General features: G+C 43.4%; 1 pseudogene; it reads right to left on the bottom strand.

Moving 5' to 3' along the window:
• The window catches only part of LOC115149818 (complement C3-like), a 31,594-nt pseudogene extending 13,934 nt beyond the window's left edge, over positions 1–17,660 (bottom strand).
• Between the last annotated feature and the right edge of the window lie 3,052 nt (positions 17,661–20,712).

The following is a 20,712-nucleotide window of genomic DNA, read 5'->3' as shown; positions in this document are numbered from 1 at the left end:
GTTTGGACACACCTACTCATTCAAGGGTTTTTCTTTATTTGACTATTCTCTACATTGTATGAAATAACACATATGGAATCATGTAGTAACCTAGTAGGCAAAGAGGAGCGAGAGTCCATCATTACTTTAAGACATGAAGGTCAGTCAATCCAGAAAATGTCAAGAACTTTCAAAAAAGTTTCTTCAAGTGCAGTTGCAAAAAAACATTAAGCGCTATGATGAAACTGGCTCTCACGAGGACCGCAACAAGAAAGGAAGACCCAGAGTTACCTCTGCTGCAGAGGATAAGTTCATTAGACTTAACTGCACCTCAGATTGCAGCCCAAATAAATGCTTCACAGAGTTCAAGTAACAGACACATCTCAACATCAACTGTTCAGAGGACAATGCGTGAATCAGGCATTCGTGGTCTAATTGCTGCAAAGAAACTACTACTAAAGAACACCAATAAGAAGAAGAGACTTGCTTGATCCATGAAACACAAGCAATGGACATCAGACATCTGTCCAAATTTGAGATTTTTGGTTCCAACCTCTGTGTCTTAATTTTTGTATCCATTATTTTACCAGGTCAGTTGACTAAGAACACATTCTCATTTACAGCAACAACTTGGGGAATAGTTACAGGGGAGAGGAGGAATGAGCCAATTGTAAACTGGGGATTATTAGGTGACAATGATGGTTTGAGGGCCAGATTGGGAATTTAGCCAGGACACCGGGGTTAACACACCTACTCTTATGATAAGTGCCATGGGATCTTTAATGACCTCAGAGAGTCAGGACACCTGTTTAACTTCCCATCTGAAAGACAACACCCTACACAGGGCAGTGTTACTACCCTGGATCATTGGGATATTATTTTAGACCAGAGAAAAGAATGCCTCCTCCAACACCACTTCCAGCAGCATCTGGTCTCCCATCCAGGGACTGACCAGGACCAAACCTGCTTAGCTTCAGAAGCAAGCCAGCAGTGGTATGCAGGGTGGTATGCTGCTGGATACTCTGTGTATTTGTTAGACGCAGAGTAGGTGAACGGATGATCTCTGCATGTCTGGTTCCCACCGTGAAGCATGGAGAAAGTGGTGTGATGGTGTAGTGGTGCTTTGCTGGTGACACTGTCTGGGATTTATTTAGAATTCAAGGTACACTTAACCATCATGGCTACTACAGCATTCTGCAGTGATATGCCATCAAATCTGGTTTGCGCTTAGTGGACTATCATTTGTTTTTAAACAGGACAATGACCCAACACACCTCCAGGCTGTGTAAGGGCTATCAAAGTGAGTAATGGAGTGCTGCATCAGATGACCTGGCCTCCACAATCACCTGACCTCAACCCAATTGAGATGGTTTGGGATGAGTTGGACCGCAGAGTGAAGGAAAAGCAGCCAACAGGTGCTCAGCATATGTGGGAACTCCTTCAACAATGTTGGAAAAGCATTCCTCCTGAAGCTGGTTAGATTTGTTGAAAACTTTTTTAGTTACTATGTGATGTGTTATTTCATAGTTTGATGTCTTCACTATTATTCTACAATGTAGAAAATAGTGAAAATAAAGAAAAACCCTTGAATGAGTAGGTGTGTCAAAACTTTTGACTGGTACTGTATATATATATATATATATATATATATATATATATATATATATATATATATATATATATATATATATACAGTACCAGTCAAAATATATATATAAAAATAAGAAGGCTGATGTGCTACCTAACATAATCATGCCAGTTGTGAATCAGTTCTCCACCACTCCCTACATGTGTAACCCCTCATCCTGGACACAGCCACACTCCCTTCCTGCCGTAACCTGTGAGATCTTTGCTATCAGAAATCACTTCTGAAGGATCCTTAATGAATCTACATCATAGAGAGGACCTCAATTAGATGGCCGTGCTGGGGGAGCGCCGCTCAAGCTAAATAAAGTTATCTTGACAGGGTCGCCGAGCAGGATGAGATAGAGGATAGCCGGCTGAGAAAATGAATTACCTTCCTGACACACGTCAAAGCCAATCGCGAGGAGGATCCAAGGCGCTCCTCTGCCTCTCTCCCCGCCTGTTTCATATGGCCCTTAGTATGCACAGAGGCCGGGCACCAGCCTCCAAATGTATTCATTTATTCACATCCCCTTGGAGAAATCAGAGAGCCTTGTTGTCCTTTTTTCCCTCCCTGTCCAGATGGAATTTGTGTGAATAACATCGGTTTAGTGAGGCAGAAAATAAGAACAGGCTAGCACAGCAGTAGGGGACTATATTACCCAAAAAAGAGACAGAAAAACGAGTGTCACCTTCATATACAACTTTTCTTCCCTCTCGCTGTTTCTTTCTCAATATATTGAAAATGAGAAAGAAGAAAAAAAAACCTGCGGTGCAAATAAATGCGAGGTGCCTGAATCCATGAGACATTACCATGCTCTGCAGGTGCAATTAACCAGCAGATAATGAATCAAAGAGCGGAAGGGAGCAGAGTGGGCACTCCATTACAAAGGTGAGCCTTCATCAAGGGGACTGCTTCAATGTTCAATCTCTGCTTTTTTTCTCCTCATTTTGTTTTGCATTTATAACATCTCTAATTACTTGAATTAATCAAGCGATTCAAACAGATGGAACTGGTCTCGGTTAAGTAATTGTGCAAAACGAAACTGAGGAAAAAAACAATAGTTCAGTGTTTCCATCCACTTCTCTCTCTGCCCAGGGGGATTTAGAAAGCTTTCAGAGGAATAATGGGAGAAAATATAACCATCTTTCACACAGTTATCATGAATTAATCAATTATGAGTAGTCTCATTCTACAAGCACAGTACCTGACATGTTATGGTGGTACAGGCTGCATTCATACAAGCATACTGGTACACCTGCCAAAAAACATATCAAGAGGAGTCCATGATCTTGCCAATGATGTTTGATGGAGGCTAATGCAACGAGAAAGCTTGATGCACTTTTGCTCAAGTCAGTGTAGAAGGGAAGGTGTGTGTGGTAGAACAGACCTCTCTGTGTAGCGCACTCCTGTAGCCCCTGTACAAGCCTCTGACACCCTGTACAGAGACAGGATAGGTGTTATATCTACATAGGACACACACGCACACCCACAAACACTGTCTGGATACACACACACATGCATGGAACACACGAAGAGAATGGAAAAACAAATGTGCTGGCGTTGATGGGTTGTGGTGTAGACCAACCTCGTCTCTGAGGGTGGCCAGCAGCACCTGGTAGGTGTTGGAGGACAGCAAGGCCTGAGTCCTCTGCTTCACCTCCTCAGTAGGCACACTGATCAGACATGGGACCTAGAGGAGGAACATAGGACATTACAACACCCAGAACAGATCATACACACAAAAACACACACACACAGAGACACACACACACGTAACGAACAGTTCAACTCATAAGACAGCAGATGAGAAATACAATTGTTATCTATTCCCCTGCACTGTATGTTTGATTTAGATTAAGAGAAAACTGTTAAACAGTGAGCTACCAGACAGCGAAGGTGAATAGACGACCTGGTGTTTGTGTTAGTGTAGGCCTGTTGCTCCTTTGAAACAGTTTAATGACCCAGTCCTGTGTGATTGACAAACCAACTCTTAATCACATGATACCTGAGCAGCAGGTAAACAGGTCACTGTCACTGCCTCATTGCCCATCTGTCTCTCTCTGCAAAACACACATACCCCTCCGGCCCACCACCCCTCATACCTCCAGATACAAATGCCAACACAGACCCCATATGTCAACAGAAATATGGTGCAAACAACTTCTCAAAATGGACATGAATATTTATGGCTGCTGCCTCCTGCTCGGTTAAGGCTGAGCTCCTCCGATTGATTTCCCATTAATGCTGCATGGGGCGGAAATACTGGGGAGCACCGGTAACGGGAAGCAATCTCCCAGACTGAGGGAGGTGAGGAGGCCCCTGCACCGTACCCCTGACTCCCCTGGGTGCGAGACAGCTGTCGTTACCATCACCAAGGCAATCTCACTCCGCAGAGGGGAATGTGGCACCCTGGAGATAACTGGTAGGCTGGTAGGACATCCTCAACTCTAAGCCCTGTCAGCCCTCTCTGGTCTAGGGTAGGCTCTACCTGGGATAGAGCACAGGGGCACCCTGGTCTTCTGCCCTCTTCGTGGCACACTGACTGCGAGCACACACACTTACTGCTGCTCTATATTCCACCTCCCCACTCCACCCCTCTGCCAGAGCAGGTCATTACATGTAATGTATGTATAGACTAGACATGGGGGATGGAGAGTAGAGAGAGGGTGACCACCGGTGTCTAAGAGATGGAGAATTCAGTTTGTCTGGGAACAAATCTCGTTGCACAGCTAGTCATTTTACTGTTCCTGTGGAATGAATTGAGGCCAGCAGTTGCCAACTTGTCTAAGATGATTTTCAAGGTCACCCAAATATGTGAGACCAGCATGTGGTGAAGTTGGGTATGATATCATTCTAACAGGTCCTGGTGAACTAAGTATTTCACTTCATCTGAATCTTAGATCGAGGTTAGAAGGATAATGCCTATGTCTTTGAAATGTTATGCCAAATAAGACACAAACCAACAAACCCTTGTTCCAGAACCTAGCTACACAGAAACAACCTAGGTGTCTAATTGTGAATGTGGCCTTTGTCTACAGTAGGGGTCTCCAACCCTGTTCCTGGAGAGCTACCCTCCTGCAGGTTTTCGCTCCAACTCCAGTTGTAACTAACCTGGTTCAACTTATCCACCAGCTAATTATTAGAATTAAGTGTGCTAAATTAGGGTTGGAGGGAAAACCTACAGGACGGTAGCTCTCCAGGAACAGGGTTTGAGAGCCCTGGACAGTATGCAGAGGGAAATTTCTCTGTTCTCCATCCAAAGCATGGTGCAACAGTGCCACCCAGTGGTGAGACAGAGCACCAGCCACCATCTGTCTGCTATCCAACCTGACAGGATCCATTTCCAAGATTTCATTTACTATCCCTTTGGCTGGGTTAACATTTATCATACATTGTACATCATGTTTCCCCCACGTAATTCTCCAAAGGATCAGAATTATGCTGCTAAATGGATAGAAAAGTGGCTATGACAAGTAATTCCTGATTTAATTGAATCGAGGGCTGGGAATGGCGGCGGGCACTCTCTCACATCAGCTCACGGGAGGCTGCGGAATGAGACAGAGATTATACCAAATCAATTAGGGACATTGTTAATTTGGGAGTAATTTAAGGACTGCTACGGGGAGAGGTGGGGAGAGAAGAGGAGGAGAGGGCGAGTGCACTGACCAGACCATTTCAGAGGATGGTTTTGTGAAAGCACTATCTGAGACCAGACCCATGAGTGATGGGGGAGGGACAGGGGAGGCAGATTTAGGTGTCACCCACTGGGTTGTTTAGGACTGGCTTGTTACCTCATGTTTAGAGGGAGGAGTGTGGGCATGTGATAGACATGTGTTCCCCCTCCCCACCTCACTCCCCATCTCCCTCAGACTGGCTTGGTAGGCTAATTGTATGATAAATCCAATGCCAGCATCTTTTACATTCCCTGCGCCATTTATCTTTATTTACAAGCAATTTGGAGTGTGTGGCCTTAATAAGAGTCCGCGTGTGATCGGAACCCATGTTTCCTCTGGCCTCCCTGACTGCCTTCCTGCCTTACTGGCTGCATGCCTGCCTGCCTGCCTGGCTGCCTGCTGTTGTAAATCCTAACGACAACTGCTTTCATTTACACTCCGCCGCCAAACAATAACAGAGCCCACACTCAATCACAGGGAAAAGGTTGCGGAAGGAACAGGGGACATTACCGCAGCTTCACGGCACCAATCAGCACACAGGCAAATCAATCCAGGACTCCATTCGTTAACTCCCTCCATCCCCCCCATCTCTTCCTCTATCTCTCCGGCTCACGGCCAGTTAATCCTCTGCCCACTGTCCTGTGGCCAATCAAGATTACTGACACATGCCACAAAGAGCCACAGGTAGAATAACTGAGGGCTTAGACAATGGGAATGGGCAAGGCTCCAGACAGCAGATAAGAACTATTTGATTAATTTGTAATTCAACGTTTTTGGCATTGCCACCTCTAAAAGACAATCTTCAACCTCACAGAGAGAGAACTGGCTAGAAAGCAAAAGGGCTGAGTCAACACATATGGAGCAGCCTCAGGCGTGAGCAGAGAGACAGGCTTAATGTGATGTGGGATGAAATAACAAACAGATGGAATAACTAAACAGGCCCATCTAAAAGGTACATTTTGCAGCACTAGGGATCTTGCAGAAAAAACACACCGCAACAGTGACCATCTGGCCAGTGAAAGATATGAGTACAGTGCCTTCAGAAAGTGTTCACACCCCTTGAATTTTCCTACATTTTGTTGTCTTACAAAGTGGGAATAAAATGGATTGAATTGTATTTTTTGGTCCATGACCTTCACAAAATACTCCGTAATGTCAACATGGAAGAATATATATTTTTCTATGAATGATTAAATAAGTATTCAACCCCTGAGTCAATACATGTTAGAATCACCTTTGACACTGTTTCAGCTGTGAGTCTTTCTGGGTAAGTCTTTGCACACCTGGATTGTACAATATTTGCATTATTTATTCAATTCTTCAAGCTGTCAAGTTGGTTGTTGATCATTGCCAGACAGCCATTTTCAAGTCTTGCCATAGATGTCCAAGCCAAATTAAGTCAACACTGTAACTAGGCCACTCAGGAACATTCAATATCATCTTGGTAAGCAACTAGAATGTATATTTGGCCTTGTGTTTTAGGTTATTGTCCTGCTGAAAAGTGAATTTGTCTCCCAGTGTCTGAACCAGGTTTTCTTCTAGGATTTTACCTGTGCTTTACTCTATTCTGTTTCTTTTTATCCTAAAAGACTCCCTAGTCCTTGCTGATGACAAGCATACCCATAACATGATGTAGCCACCACCATACTTTAAAATATGAAGAGTGGTACCAAGTGATGTGTTGTGTTGGATTTGCCCCAAACATAACGCTTTCTTTGGCAATTTTTTTTAGCAGTATTACTTTAGTGCCTTATTGCAAACAGGATGCATGTTTTGGAATATTTGTATTCTGTACAGGCTTCCTTCTTTTCACTTTGACAATTAGGTTAGTATTGTGGAGTAACTACAATGCTGTTGATCCATCCTTAGTTTTCTCCAATCACACAGCTGCTTTAAAGTCACCATTGACCTCATGGTGAAATCCCTAAGTGGTTTCCTTCCTCTCCGGCAACTGAGTTAGGAAGGACGCCTGTATCTGTCTAGTGACTGGGTGTATTGATACACCATCTAAAGTGTAATTAATTACTTCACCATGCTCCAAAAAATATTCAATGTCTGCTTTTTTTTACCCATCTACCAATAGGTGCCCTTCTTTGCGAGGCATTGGAAAACCTCCCTGGTCTTCGTGGTTGAATCTGTGTTTGAAATTCACTGCTTGACTGAAGGACATTATAGATAAATGTATTTTATGGGGTACAAAGATGAGGCAGTAATTCAAAAATCATGTTAAACACTATTATTGCAGACAGAGTGAGTCCATGCAACCTTTTATGTGACTTGTTAAGCACTTTTTTTTCTGAACTTATTTAGGTAGTGTCTTAACAAAGGGGTTGAATACTTATTGACTCAAGACATTTCAGCTCTTAATTTTTTATTAATTTGTAAAAACGTTAAAAAACCTATTTCCACTTTGACATCATGGGGTATTGTGTGTAGGCCAGTGACACAACATCTCAATGTAATAGATGTTTTATTCAGGCTGTAACACAACCAAATGTACAAAAAGTCAAGGGGTGTGAATACTTTCTGAAGGCACTGTAATTCAGTAGTCCATAAAGGGCAACTTATCTTCTCCCATACTCTCACTTTAGCCATCCCCAAACACACATTTCAGTCTAATTTTCATAAGACCATCACTGGCAATCCACACAGTCTTTCTCCCCTGAAGTTATTTTAGAATCAGGAAGACAACCAAAAGAACGTTCCGGAGCATCCCTGATCACCTCAGCTGCCCAGCAGTGCTTCCCACAGGAAGTCAGAATTCTATCAGAATATCCAGTTTAGCCCATCTCCTATGGGTAGTAATACCTGTGCCTGCATAAATAACTACATCTAGGCTCTGAAATTCTGCAGATCTGTTTTCTTTTGAACCTGTGAGGGGGCTCCTGCCTCCTGGGAGCAGTCCTGCAGAAACACATCAGTAAGAGGCGGCACTGGGCAATTTCTACACAGGACGACCAACAGGCATAGGCTGGGTAGTCATATTACATATGGCTGAGCCAATCTCCTTCTGACACCACGCATTTTGATCATACGTCCAATTTGAAGCACAACTCCATTTGATGCTAGGTGAGGCGAGATGAGGAGGGAGGGTGAGGAAGAGGAGGGAGAGATGAGGGCGATGCGATACAAAGTTATAGTTAAAGACGCCCAATAAATCACAGGCTCCCGCCTCTTCTCTTTTGGGAGGCGATGCATGGATTATTCCAGGCCGTGCCAAGTTAAGTGGCAGCCAGATGCCAGTACCACCCCGTCCCGGCCCCCTTGCATGTCACACTGTATTTTCCAGTACATCCTCCAGGAGACAGGGTTTATAAATGCAAGTAAGCCGCTCCCTCCGCTTGACAAATGAGCTTTCAGGGCATGTGTCTGGCGAATGGGAATGAAGATAAATCTAATATAATGGCTGGATAACAACCTGCTAGTCCCTGACAGACACCATCAGCTCCACCATTCTTTATGGGAAGGACAGTCACGCTGCAGTCACTAAAACAATGGACCTGGAGCTTCCCCTCTCCCCCTCTCACATTCTCTCTCTCCTTCCTCCTTTCTGTCGTTTACTTTTTCTTTCTTTGCTTCCTACTTTTTTCTGATACAAAGGTTGCAAGAAGGCCTAGTGTGTAGTGTGTTTGTGGTAATTCAGAACAAACCTAGGAAAACATGGCTCCTCATGATTCCCCCATGATGACGTGGATCGCAAAACTTGAACTACAGAACAATCTTCTGTGGCAAATCGTGATTGAATTCTGATTGTGTCAAATGAAGCATATTATTCACAGAGAGAATATTATTCACATTGTGAGGTTAGAGGCTCATCATTGCTTTACACCTGTGCAGAGCCTCTGGTCCAAAATGTTTCAACCTGAGCACAAAAATTGAGTCCCCTGGGGTCTGACTGGGACCAAATGACACCTAATTTCTGGCGTTTGTGAAAGGTCCCGTGGTCAGGCCATACCTGCGGCCAGCTGCTCACAGAGAATCAGTAAGCAGGAGGGAGGGAGGAAGAGAGAGCCAAAGAGCAAAAGAAAGAGAGAGGAAAAGAGACAGCAAAAGAGAGAGTGAAAGAGAGAGAGAGAAAATGCAAGAAACTGGCATCTGTGCCTGCCTGACACCAGACAGGAGTAAAGGAAGGTTAAGGTAATGTGGATAAGGGGGGGAGAACATAATGGCATTCTGGTGTTTTCATTTGTGGTGACCAGGCGGGCCTGATTTGTATTCACACACTGCAGGTGGAGAGAGACATAGAAGATGGGCAGAGATGGGGCCTGATGACCTGTCACTCTGTGTGTGTGTGTGTGTGTGTGTGTGTGTGTGTGTGTGTGTGTGTGTGTGTGTGTGTGTGTGTGTGTGTGTGTGTGTGTGTGTGTGTGTGTGTGTGTGTGTGTGTGTGTGTGTGTGTGTGTGTGTGGACGTGTTTAACTATAGCAAACAAACAACATTTTGACCAACTGGGGACATTTTGTTAGTCCCCACAAGGTCAAATGCTATTTCTAGGGGGTTTAGGGTTAAGGTTAGAATTAGTTTTAGGCTTAGGGTTATGAGTTAGGGTTAGGTTTTCGGGTTAAGGTTAGGGTAAGAGTACGGGTTAGGGTTAGGGATTAGGGAAAATAGGATTTTGAATGGGACTGAATTGTGTGCCCCCACAATGTTAGTTGTATGAGACTGTGTGTGTCTGTGATCTATTTTCGGCTGGTGTTAAGGCGGTGTTAGTGTCAAACGCATGTTAGTTTGCAATTTTGTCATGTAAACTGCACTCTGGCATTTTCCAGCCCTAACGCCTGGTTTTAGTGGTAATGCAGTTGGTTATGGCATGCGGACAGTGGAAACGCAGCCTATCCAGCGGTGACGCACACTGACCATGTGTGCATGGATCAAGAGTAACCTAATGTGCTTTTGGTATCTGTATACTTCGCATTCAGAAACAGAAAATGTTATGTTTTTTCCCCAAAGCCTCCCTTCCTCTCAATTATGGCTTTTTTTGTCTGCCCAATGCAATCGCGAAGTAGTCAAGACTGTCGATAAAGGGTTTGGCTCCTGAGACAACTTGGAAATAAATCTTTATCACCAAAGCTTTATTAAAATATCAAGTTTGAGAAAAGTAAAACAGTGAAACTCATATATAGAAGTTATCTGTAACCTGTAAAAACAGCTTGTTTTCTGTTTCATATGTTCAAAACCCAAGCCCTCCCTTAGGCCTACTTTAACAAAAGCTGGTTCAACAACAATGTGTCTTTTTTATCCTGGCGATTTTATGATATTATTACATTTTCCATTATTTATTTTGTATCACATTTTTTAACAGATTGCTTGTTTTTCGTTAAATTTGATTACAACCAAAGTTATTAGAATGATTCACCTTCCTGGTTTTATGGTACCAACATCCGTGGCGTGCTTGCAATGCAACTTCTGCCGATGTGTAAATGTGATCTGATCAGTAAAATGGTTCCGATTATATAACAGTGAGTGGACAATCTCCCTTTCCCTTTATATTGGATCTTTGTCCAGCTATTGTGAAATGTTTGGATTTGCGTAAAACCCTCCAAAGTTGTTTTAATATTATATGCCCACGGGGGGAAATTATGGTGCCTATAAGTGTGGCATAGCCTATTGAAAACCAGTGGTGGAAAAAGTATCCAATTGTCATACTTGAGTAAAAGCAAAGATACCTTAATAGAAAATTACGCAAGTAAAAGTGAAAGTCACTCAGAAAAATACAACTTTAGTTAAAGTCTAGAAGTATTTGGTTTTAAATATACTTAAGTATCAAAAGTAAATGTAATTGCTAAAATATAATTAAGTATGAAGAGTAAAAGTACAAATCATTTCACATTCCTTATATTAAGCAAACCATATGGCATCATTTTCTTGTTTTTTTATTTATTTATTTATGGATAGCCAGGGGCACACTACACCCCTCAGAGATCATTTACAAAGGAAGCATTTGTGTTTAGTGAGTCTGCCAGATCAGAGGCAGTAGGGATGACCAGGGACGTTCTCTTGAGAAGTGTGTGAATTGGACCATTTTCCTGTCCTGCTAAGCATTTTAAATGTAACGAGTAATTTTGTCTGTCAGGGAAAATGTATGGAGTAAAAAGTATATTAGTTTCTTTAGGAATATAGTGAAGTAAAAGTTGTCAAAAATATAAATAGTAAAGTACAGATACCCAAAAAAAACGACATAAGAAGTACTTTAAAGTATTTTTGCTTAAGTACTTTACACCACTGTTTAAAACAAGTTCTTGTTTTGTTTTGTCGTGACTTTACTTTCATTAATCTGATGACTGTTATTTATCAAATGAACTAACTATGTTTAATTGTTACCCGATTGAATTAAATATCCTCTCTATCGTCTCTACTTCGTGTTGAGATTCAAAGTTTCAACCACTTTAAGACATCTTTCTGGTCTGATATGTTAATTCTTAACCCATCATTTTATACAGTTCATTCAAATGGGAGGTTCCGTCAGGCTGACACACTCTCTGACCTTACTCAAGGGGGAGGTGACTACTTACTTGTACAAAGTTATAGAAACAATTTCCTCATATAGTTTCTAAAATCACATCCCACTCTTAACGAAAACATTTTCATCATGTTTTATATTTCATGGACAACGCATCGGATGGACACTTCACACACAGTGTATTTACAGTAAATTTTACAGTAAATGACATCACAAAATAACAACCAAACCGACATCAGTGTTCTTTTAGGTCACCTCTGCCCATTCTCCACGTTCTATGTTAGAAATATTGTTCCAGTATGTTAGAGTTCTGGCGGGAAAATGTCAAAGGCACATTTCTTGGGTGAATTAGGAGAGGGAGATAGCTGAATGTTCTGTCCTTGATTTAAAACGGTGTGAGCTGTCAACCCCCCACCAGTTCCCTTCTCTTCCCCCCCCCCCCCCCCCCTGCAGGTGAGAGGGAGTCTGGTTGAAGTTAATTATTGCAAAGCTGATCTGACCTATTCAGCTTTATCCTCCCAGGACAGTCATGACAGTTTAGTTTAGAATTAGATTACAATTATTATTTCCGTTTTAGGCCTTATCAATAATTAATTTAATCTTGCTTATTGACCATGTTTGACATGTCCATGCTCAGCCATAATGTAATTTACAGTAGGCCTAGCCCATATATCAGTGTAAATGCTATTGAAGCCATGCAATTACTTAGAACAATGTGGACATAAATGGGTTCAAGTTAACATATGTAGCAATGATAGGTCTACATTTTGTTATTTGTTTCTGTAATCCATTTAGCAAACTATAGTTTACTAACATTGGAATTGATTCCAAGGCAATACATTTACATTTTAGTCATTTAGCAGACACTCTTATCCAGAGCAACTTACAGTAGTGAATGCATACATTTCATTTAATGCATTTTTTTTTTTTGTACTGGCCCCCCGTGGGAATCAAACCCACAACCCTGGCATTGCACACACCATGCTGGTGTTGGAAACACCATGCTCTACCAACTGAGCCACAGGGAAGACAATAGATAGATAAAAGACCGTAAATACACAAACTGAAGCAACCATGGAGCACGTTCTGATTGGTCAGTCAGGGGCCAAGCCTCGACACACACATAACTTGTACTTGTTTATTCATCAAAACCCAGTCCTTTCGCACCAGGGCATGCAAGTGCGCCGATAACTGTGATAGTGAAAATAGCAAAAAATATTTCTGACACACCATTGAACCTACAGTGCTACCACCTGGCTTAGATTTAACATTGTGTTAGGTTTGTTAAAATAGAGCCCATAGTGACCTATTTGTGGGTGGATTGAAGGTGTGGAGTTATTATAGTGGGTTAGTAGGCTAGAATAATAGGATAGTGCGAATTATAGCATCATAAGCCATATAATGTGTTTCTAAGCCCTCAAAATGTTTTAGTTTGAACATTCTGACGGTTCTGTGGCAGTGATTTCAGTAAAAAATGTTGAAGTCAGAATTTCATGATTTAAATTAATTTGTTTATGAAGTATAAATGGTAGCGAAAAGCTGTGTTGAAGCAATCTACAGTGCCTTGCAAAAGTATTCATCCCCCTTGGCATTTTTCCTATTTGTTGCATTACAAACTGTAATTTAAATGGATTTTTATTTGGATTTCATGTCATGGACATACACAAAATAGTCCAAATTGGTGAAGTGAAATTAAAAAAATTACTTGTTTCAAAAATTCAAAAAAATACAAATCAGAAAAGTTGTGCGTGCATATGTATTCACCCCCTTTCCTATGAAGCCTCTAAATAAGATCTGGTGCAACCAATTACCTTCAGAAGTCACATAATTAGTTAAATAAAGTCCATCTGTGTGCAATCTAAGTGTCACATGATCTGTCACATGATCTCAGTATATATGCACCTGTTCTGAAAGGCCCCAGAGTCTGCAACACCACTAAGCAAGGGGTACCACCAAGCAAGCGGCACCATGAAGATCAAGGAGCTCTTCAAACAGGTCCGGGACAAAGTTGTGGAGAAGTACAGATCAGGGTTGGGTTATAAAAAAATATCCAAAACTTTGAACATCCCATGGAGCACCATTAAATCCATGATTAAAAAATTGAAAGAATATGGCACCACAACAAACCTGCCAAGAGAGGGCCGCCCACCAAAACTCACAGACCAGGCAAGGAGGGTGTTAATCAGAGGCAATAAAGAGACCAAAGATAACCCTGAAGGAGCTGCAAAGCTCCACAGCGGAGATTGGAGTATCTGTCCGTAGGACCACTTTAAGCCGTAAACTCCACAGAGCTGGGCTTTACAGAAAAGTGGCCAGAAAAAAAGCCATTGTTTAAAGAAAAAAATAAGCAAACACATTTGGTGTTCGCCGAAAGGCATGTGGGAGACTCCCCAAACATATGGAAGAAGGTACTCTGGTCAGATGAGACTAAAATTGAGCTTTTTGGCCATCAAGGAAAACGCTATGTCTGGCACAAACCCAACACCTCTCACCGAGAACACCATCCCCACCGTGAAGCATGGTGGTGGCAGCATCATGCTGTGGGGATGTTTTTCATCGACAGGGACTGGGAAACTGGTCACAACTGAAGGAATGATGGATGGCGCTAAATACAGGGAAACTCTTGAGGGAAACCTGTTTCAGTCTTCCAGAGATTTGAGACTGGGATGGACATTCACCTTCCAGCAGGACAATGATCCTAAGCATCTGTGGTATGACTTAAAGATTGCTGTGCACCAGCAGAACCCATCCAAGTTGAAGGAGCTGGAGCAGTTTTGCCTTGAAGAATGGGCACAAATCCCAGTGCCTAGATGTGCCAAGCTTATAGAGACATACCCCAAGAGACTTGCAGCTGTAATTGCTCCAAAAGGTGGCTCTACAAAGTATTGACTTTGGGGGAGGGTGAATAGTTATGCACGCTCAAGTTTTCAGTTTTTTTGTCTTATTTCTTGTTTGTTTCACAATGACAAATATGTTGCATCTTCAAAGTGGTAGGCATGTTGTGTAAATCAAATGATACAAACCCCCCAAAAATCCATTTTAATTCCAGGTTGTAAGGCAACAAAATAGGAAAAATGCCGAAGGGGTGAATACTTTAGCAAGCCACTGTATGTTGAGTCAGACTGCACATTTCAACATTGGGTTGTTGTTTGTAGCTGAAACGGATCATTAGCAGTGGTGATTCCAACATTTGCCTTTGATGTCTTTGGAGCTTTTATGCAAATGTAAATGGTTATAGCTCAAAAAGTACAAATATCATTAATCTTTTGACAAACAATCTAAGTTGAGTCAGTCTGTTTCAGCTACAGTCTGTAACTGAAACAGATTTATGTTTATTTTTTATTTCTACAAATGGTTTTATTATGCACAATGCACAGTGTACATAATTAACTGGTCAGTTTCTGACAGAATATATTCCAAGTGGTCAAACTCCTCTAACTATATTTTTTTGTGTTCCAATGAGTTATGATAGGGCACAGTAAGTAGCTTACTGACTGTGTCTACTGTACGTTTGGTGAACACAAATAACTTGGATTGCAATGTTACAAAAATGGAAATATAACAAAACAAGAAGAAAAACTAGAGAGGGCAACCGAAGGTCGTGATCTGGTTGAGAAACTCGTCTATAGACAGAAACTCCTCCTAGACAGACGTCTCTGTAGTCTCTGGACTGGCAGTCTGATTGTGAGGGCCAGTCCTCTATCCATGTCTGTTTTCCTAGATCATACTTGTACTGCAGCAGCCGTCATCACCCACTCTGTGACTCAGCTTTCTTCTGCATACTGCAGCGCTCTTCAGCACACATACACGTCTCCGAGAGACAGTCTGCTCGGGGTACCATCCTCCCTCTGTAGGTGGTAGAACTTCACACAGTCCTTCTGATTGTAGTACTCATATACGGAGACGGCAGCTGGCTTTAGAACAGTTTTGCTAGTTTAGAACTCTTTTGCTAGTCCTCACGGTTTTTACCATACTGCCTGCCCTGACTCTGAACCCGCCTGCCTGACCAAACTGCCTGCCCTGACCACGAGCCTGCCTGCCACTCTGTACCTACTGGACTCTGACCTTGTTATGATCTTTTTGCCTGTCCATGACCATTCTCTTGCCTGCCCCTTGGATGCTAATAAATATCAGAGACTCAAACCATCTGCCTCTCGTGTCTGCATCTAGGTCTCGCCCTGTGCCCTTATAGAGAGAGCCTCTTTCAGACAGAATTTTATCCATCTCAAATTTCTCTACGTAGCGCTCCCTCCCCTCTGAATAGTGAGCATGAACAACTCCTTGGCATCCTCATGGCTTGTTTTGTCCATCTTAGTGAGGGTGAGAGAGAGGTCACTGCCCTTTTCCGCTGGCTGGGCATAGTACAGCTTCACCACCGACACAGTCGCCTCACCATTTCCTGAGGCTTTTACTGTCAGGTTCTTGTCTATGGCGTTGACCTTGTCTTTATGAGTGAGGATCTGGTTCTTGTTGTTAATGGACCACTTGGCAACTGATGATCTGTCGGCCACTTCTATGTGGATGTTCAGGTCAATGTCCTTTCGTCCCTTCACGTTGCTCCAATACTCAGCCACAGCATGGAACACCATGATGGTGGACTGTGTGGATCCGTATCCCCCTCCCACCTTGTTCTGCTTGTTGAGCCACCTGACGATGGGGCCGGTCTCTTCGAAGGCCTTCACCTTGACCACAGCCAGCAGGGCATACAATGTGGCCTCCAGCATGTACTGATTACCATCAGGTACTGGCCAGTGGTCCAGCTGTGGAGATGCGAACTTCAGTAGGGTCTCCTTGTTGAGTTTTCCTGCATTGGCCAGAGAATAGGAGGTCATAGCTACAGCATAGGGGTTATTTAGAGTGGCCAGATGCCTCTCCAGGTACGTTACTGCCTTAATTATACTGCCTGGTAGGCTGTTGACAGACTGCTCACACAGTGAGCTTGCCTCTTGCATGGCGGTGAGAACGAAGGCTGTCATTGAGGTGTCACTGTCCGACCCCCTCATGTTACCCGTCATCTCTGCATGAATGACCGGAGCAAACTCACTGAAGATGCCATCAGGCTGTTGTGTGTGCAGGATCAGCCACTTGACTGCACTACAGAGCACTTTCTCCTGAACACTGATCAGAGTACTGGACATGGCAAACATCTTCGCTACATACACTGTCAGCCAGGTGCTGCTCTTTATGCTGACCCAGGCAGCATAGGGGCCATCATATTTACGGTATGGCAGCTCTATGTTGATGTACTTGATGGCTGTGTTTCATTTGTCCAAGCCAGTTTCCTCCCACTTTTTGGTGTTGTCCAGGTAGTGTGTAGCAATGACAGGCAGGGTCATGTAGATCATGTTCTCTTTCCCACTCCCGACTGGCTGAACTATCAGATTGCCCAGTTAGTCTCCACTGATGGCCTGCTCCACCAGCACACTGATCAGTGTGACTGCATCAGAGTTTGGCACCCGGTTCCTAGGCAGTCCACTGGATATGTGTGCCGTCTGCTCCCCACCATGTTTAGCAGGGTTCAGGAGTATGTTGGTTTCCTTCTTGACTAGCACTCCCTCAGCCACAACGCGCAGGTCCATCTTAACTCCATTGTCATTGTTGTAGGAGTTTTTCACAGAAGCCTTGACCTCGATGGAGTGTATGCCTAGCTTAACAAGGATAATGACACAGGGGACAACACGGCTGGACATGTTCACTTCCTGACTGTAATTACCCTTCTTGCTAGCTGAGCTGCACACCTCGCAATTTCCATCAGCTCCACATGCACAGTGATGGGGTCTTTGCTGTAATTGTGGAGGATAACTTTGACCTCCAGCTGTTCATTGCAGATGGCAGAGTAGGGCAGCTTGAGGTTGATAAAGAACTTCTTCAGAACGATCATCCCAAACAGATCTGACACAGAGATACTGTGGTGCTTGCCTACGGAGCTGTGAGGGGAACGGCACCTCCGTACCTTCAGGCTCTGATCAGTCCCTACACCCAAATAAGGGCACTGCGTTCATCCACCTCTGGCCTGCTCGCCTCCCTACCTCTGCGGAAGCACAGTTCCCACTCAGCCCAGTCAAATCTGTTCACTGCTCTGGCACCCCAATGGTGGAACAAGCTCCCTCACGACGCCAGGACAGCGGAGTCAATCACCACCTTCCGGAGACACCTGAAACCCCACCTCTTTAAGGAATACCTGGGATAGGATAAAGAAATCCTTCTAACCCACTCCCCCCCATAAAAAAAAATATAGATGTACTATTGTAAAGTGGTTGTTCCACTGGATATCATAAGGTGAATGCACCAATTTGTAAGTCGCTCTGGATAAGAGCGTCTGCTAAATGACGTAAATGTAAATGTAAATGTTTCCGTCAGCGCCAAGAAGTCGAGGGACTGGAGGGTAGCATAGGCTGAGATGAACTCTGCCTTGTTGGCAGAGGCTGCCGGAGACCTGGAACTCCAGGTGGGTCGTGCGCGCTGGGACCACCACGTTAGTGGCAGCGGCCATGCGGTGTGAAGCGTTTGTGTGGCCTGTGCAGAGAGGAGAGAACAGGGATAGACAGACACATAGTTGACAGGCTACAGGAGAGGCTACGCTAATGCAAAGATGAAAATGAACTAAACAACTGGGGAAGCGAGAGAGCAGGGCCTCCCTCACTAACCATTCACTGAAACACTCAAATATGATACAGTCACTATCAAAACAACACTTAAACGCCAAACTCCATGAGAACTCTGTATACTGTATCTCACAATGAGTCAATGTGTGTCAACACAACATCAACACCTCATTAGAATAAAGAACTCATTGTATCTAACTGTATGACCAATAAGCTGACACATACAATGAGTGTCGTGGAAATTCTAACCAATAGGAAGAGAGATTCTGTAAATTCTTCAAACAATGACTATATTATAAGATTTGCAAAAATGGAGCGATTAAAAATCACTCAATGGTGTAGAGTTAAGAGCCCAATGAACAGAGTTGGTCTCAGCTTTTATAGGAAAGTACAACCTCTTTGTTTACGTGGCAGTTAGCAGATCTGTGGAAACAGGTGGGGAACATAGTGTGTAAAAGGTGATTAGCTTCTCTGTGCAGATTAAGATAGCTGACGTTGCCACTATTCTCTGTTCCTTCGCAAGTTTCCACACAGCTGAGTTCCTGCAGATTGTGAAAACAAACTATTGGTCATCATAACGCGAGCAGATGACCTCTCAGGTAGGGAGGTCAGTACGGGGTAAGGGTTAGGTAAGGGTTAGTCAAGTGTCAGACAGCATCACCATGGCAGGTCCTTTCTGCAAGATGTCACACCACACCAGTCAGTGCATCACAGTCTTACACACACACAGTCAGAAGTATATGGATTTATTTCTCAAATAATCTTGTTACCATGGTTTTGCCATGAAAGTGTGCAAGCAGTGGTTGCAATCAACTAACATTAGCTGAAAACAAGCCAAACCATTGTACATATCTACTGAACACCAACTGTCTGATATTACTTTACTAACTTCCATTTATACTCCATAATCTGCACATTCAAGTGATTGCATAATATTTGTAAGGCCTACAGATGCATATGTGCAGGGGTGTGCGCTAGCAGTGTTCAATTGGGGACGTCACCCGCTCTGAGAACTTGAAGTAGTGCTCTGCAAGGACTGTGGTTTTTGTGGAGCGACAGTTAACAAAACTTTGTGGGTGACAGTTGACAATGTGTTCAGAGGGTCCCTGGTTCAAGCCCTGGTTGGGGCAAGGAGAGGAAAGGAAGAAAAACTGTTACACGTAGCATGAGATCTAGCTACGCCCTGGACCAGAGCTGGACCAGAGCTAGATCACAGCTAGGCCAGAGTGAGCTAGCTAATAACTACGCCATGGACAAGAGCAAGACCAGTGCTAAGGTCCAGGGCGAAGCTAGTAGCTAGCTAGCTCTGGTCTGCACTAGCTCTGGTCTAGCTTTCATCTCCACTAACTATCTCTGGTCCAGGACATAGCTAGTGGCTAGCTAGTAGTAGTCTGACTAGCTCTGGTCTAGCTCTCGTCTCCACTAACTATCTCTGGTCCAGGACATAGCTAGTGGCTAGCTAGTAGTAGTCTGACTAGCTCTGGTCTAGCTCTGGTCTGCACTAGCAGTTTTTGGCCGGGGTAAGCCGATATTGTAAATAAGAATCTGTTCCTACCTGACTTGCCTAGTTAAATAAAGGTTAAATAATTAAAACATTTTAAAAGCAATGGTCCATCTCTGGTCCAGGGTTTACTTACTAACTAGCTAGCTAGCTAGCTTGTAGTTATCTCCTATAGAAGATGTTGGCGCTTTTATGCACATTTAAAAGGGTTATTGTTCAAAAAGCACAAATAGTAACAATCTTTTAATGAGCAATGTATGTTAAGTCGGTCTGTACATATCAATGTTGGTTTGGTGTTTCGTAGCTTTAAAGGGGCAATCCGCAGTTGAAACAATAACAAAGCAGTTCCTCACCTCCGTTTTGGTAAAAAGCTGAGGGATGGGCCTGGATGGGCCAGATAGCACACATACTGTACGTCTGACAAATGTAGGCATGATGTGTACAGGATACAAATCCAATCAAACTTTATTTGTCACATGCGCCGAATACAAAAAGTATAGACCTTACCGTGAAATGCTTACTTACAAGCCCTTAACCAACAGTGTAGTTCAAGAAGAGTTAAGAAAATATTTACCAAATAAATTAAAGTAAAAAATAAAAATTGTAAAAAGTAACACAATAACATAACAATAACTGGGGCCTCCCAAGTGGCACAGTGGTCTAAGGCACTAGAGATTCTGGGTTCGAGTCCAGGCTCTGTCACTGTGACCGGGAGAACCATGGGGCGGTGCACAATTGGTCCAGCGTCGTCTGGGTTAGGGGAGGGTTTGGCCAGCAGGGATGTCCTTGTCCCATTGCACACTAGCGACTGCTGTAGCGGGCCCAGGCACAGTGCACGCTAACACGGTCGCCAGGTGTACGGTGCG

This window comes from Salmo trutta, chromosome 16 (genome assembly GCF_901001165.1).
Source record: "Salmo trutta chromosome 16, fSalTru1.1, whole genome shotgun sequence".
Taxonomy (NCBI): Eukaryota; Metazoa; Chordata; class Actinopteri; order Salmoniformes; family Salmonidae; genus Salmo; species Salmo trutta.
The sequence above is the reverse complement of the archived record's forward strand: the minus strand, read 5'-3'. Positions and strand labels throughout refer to the sequence as shown.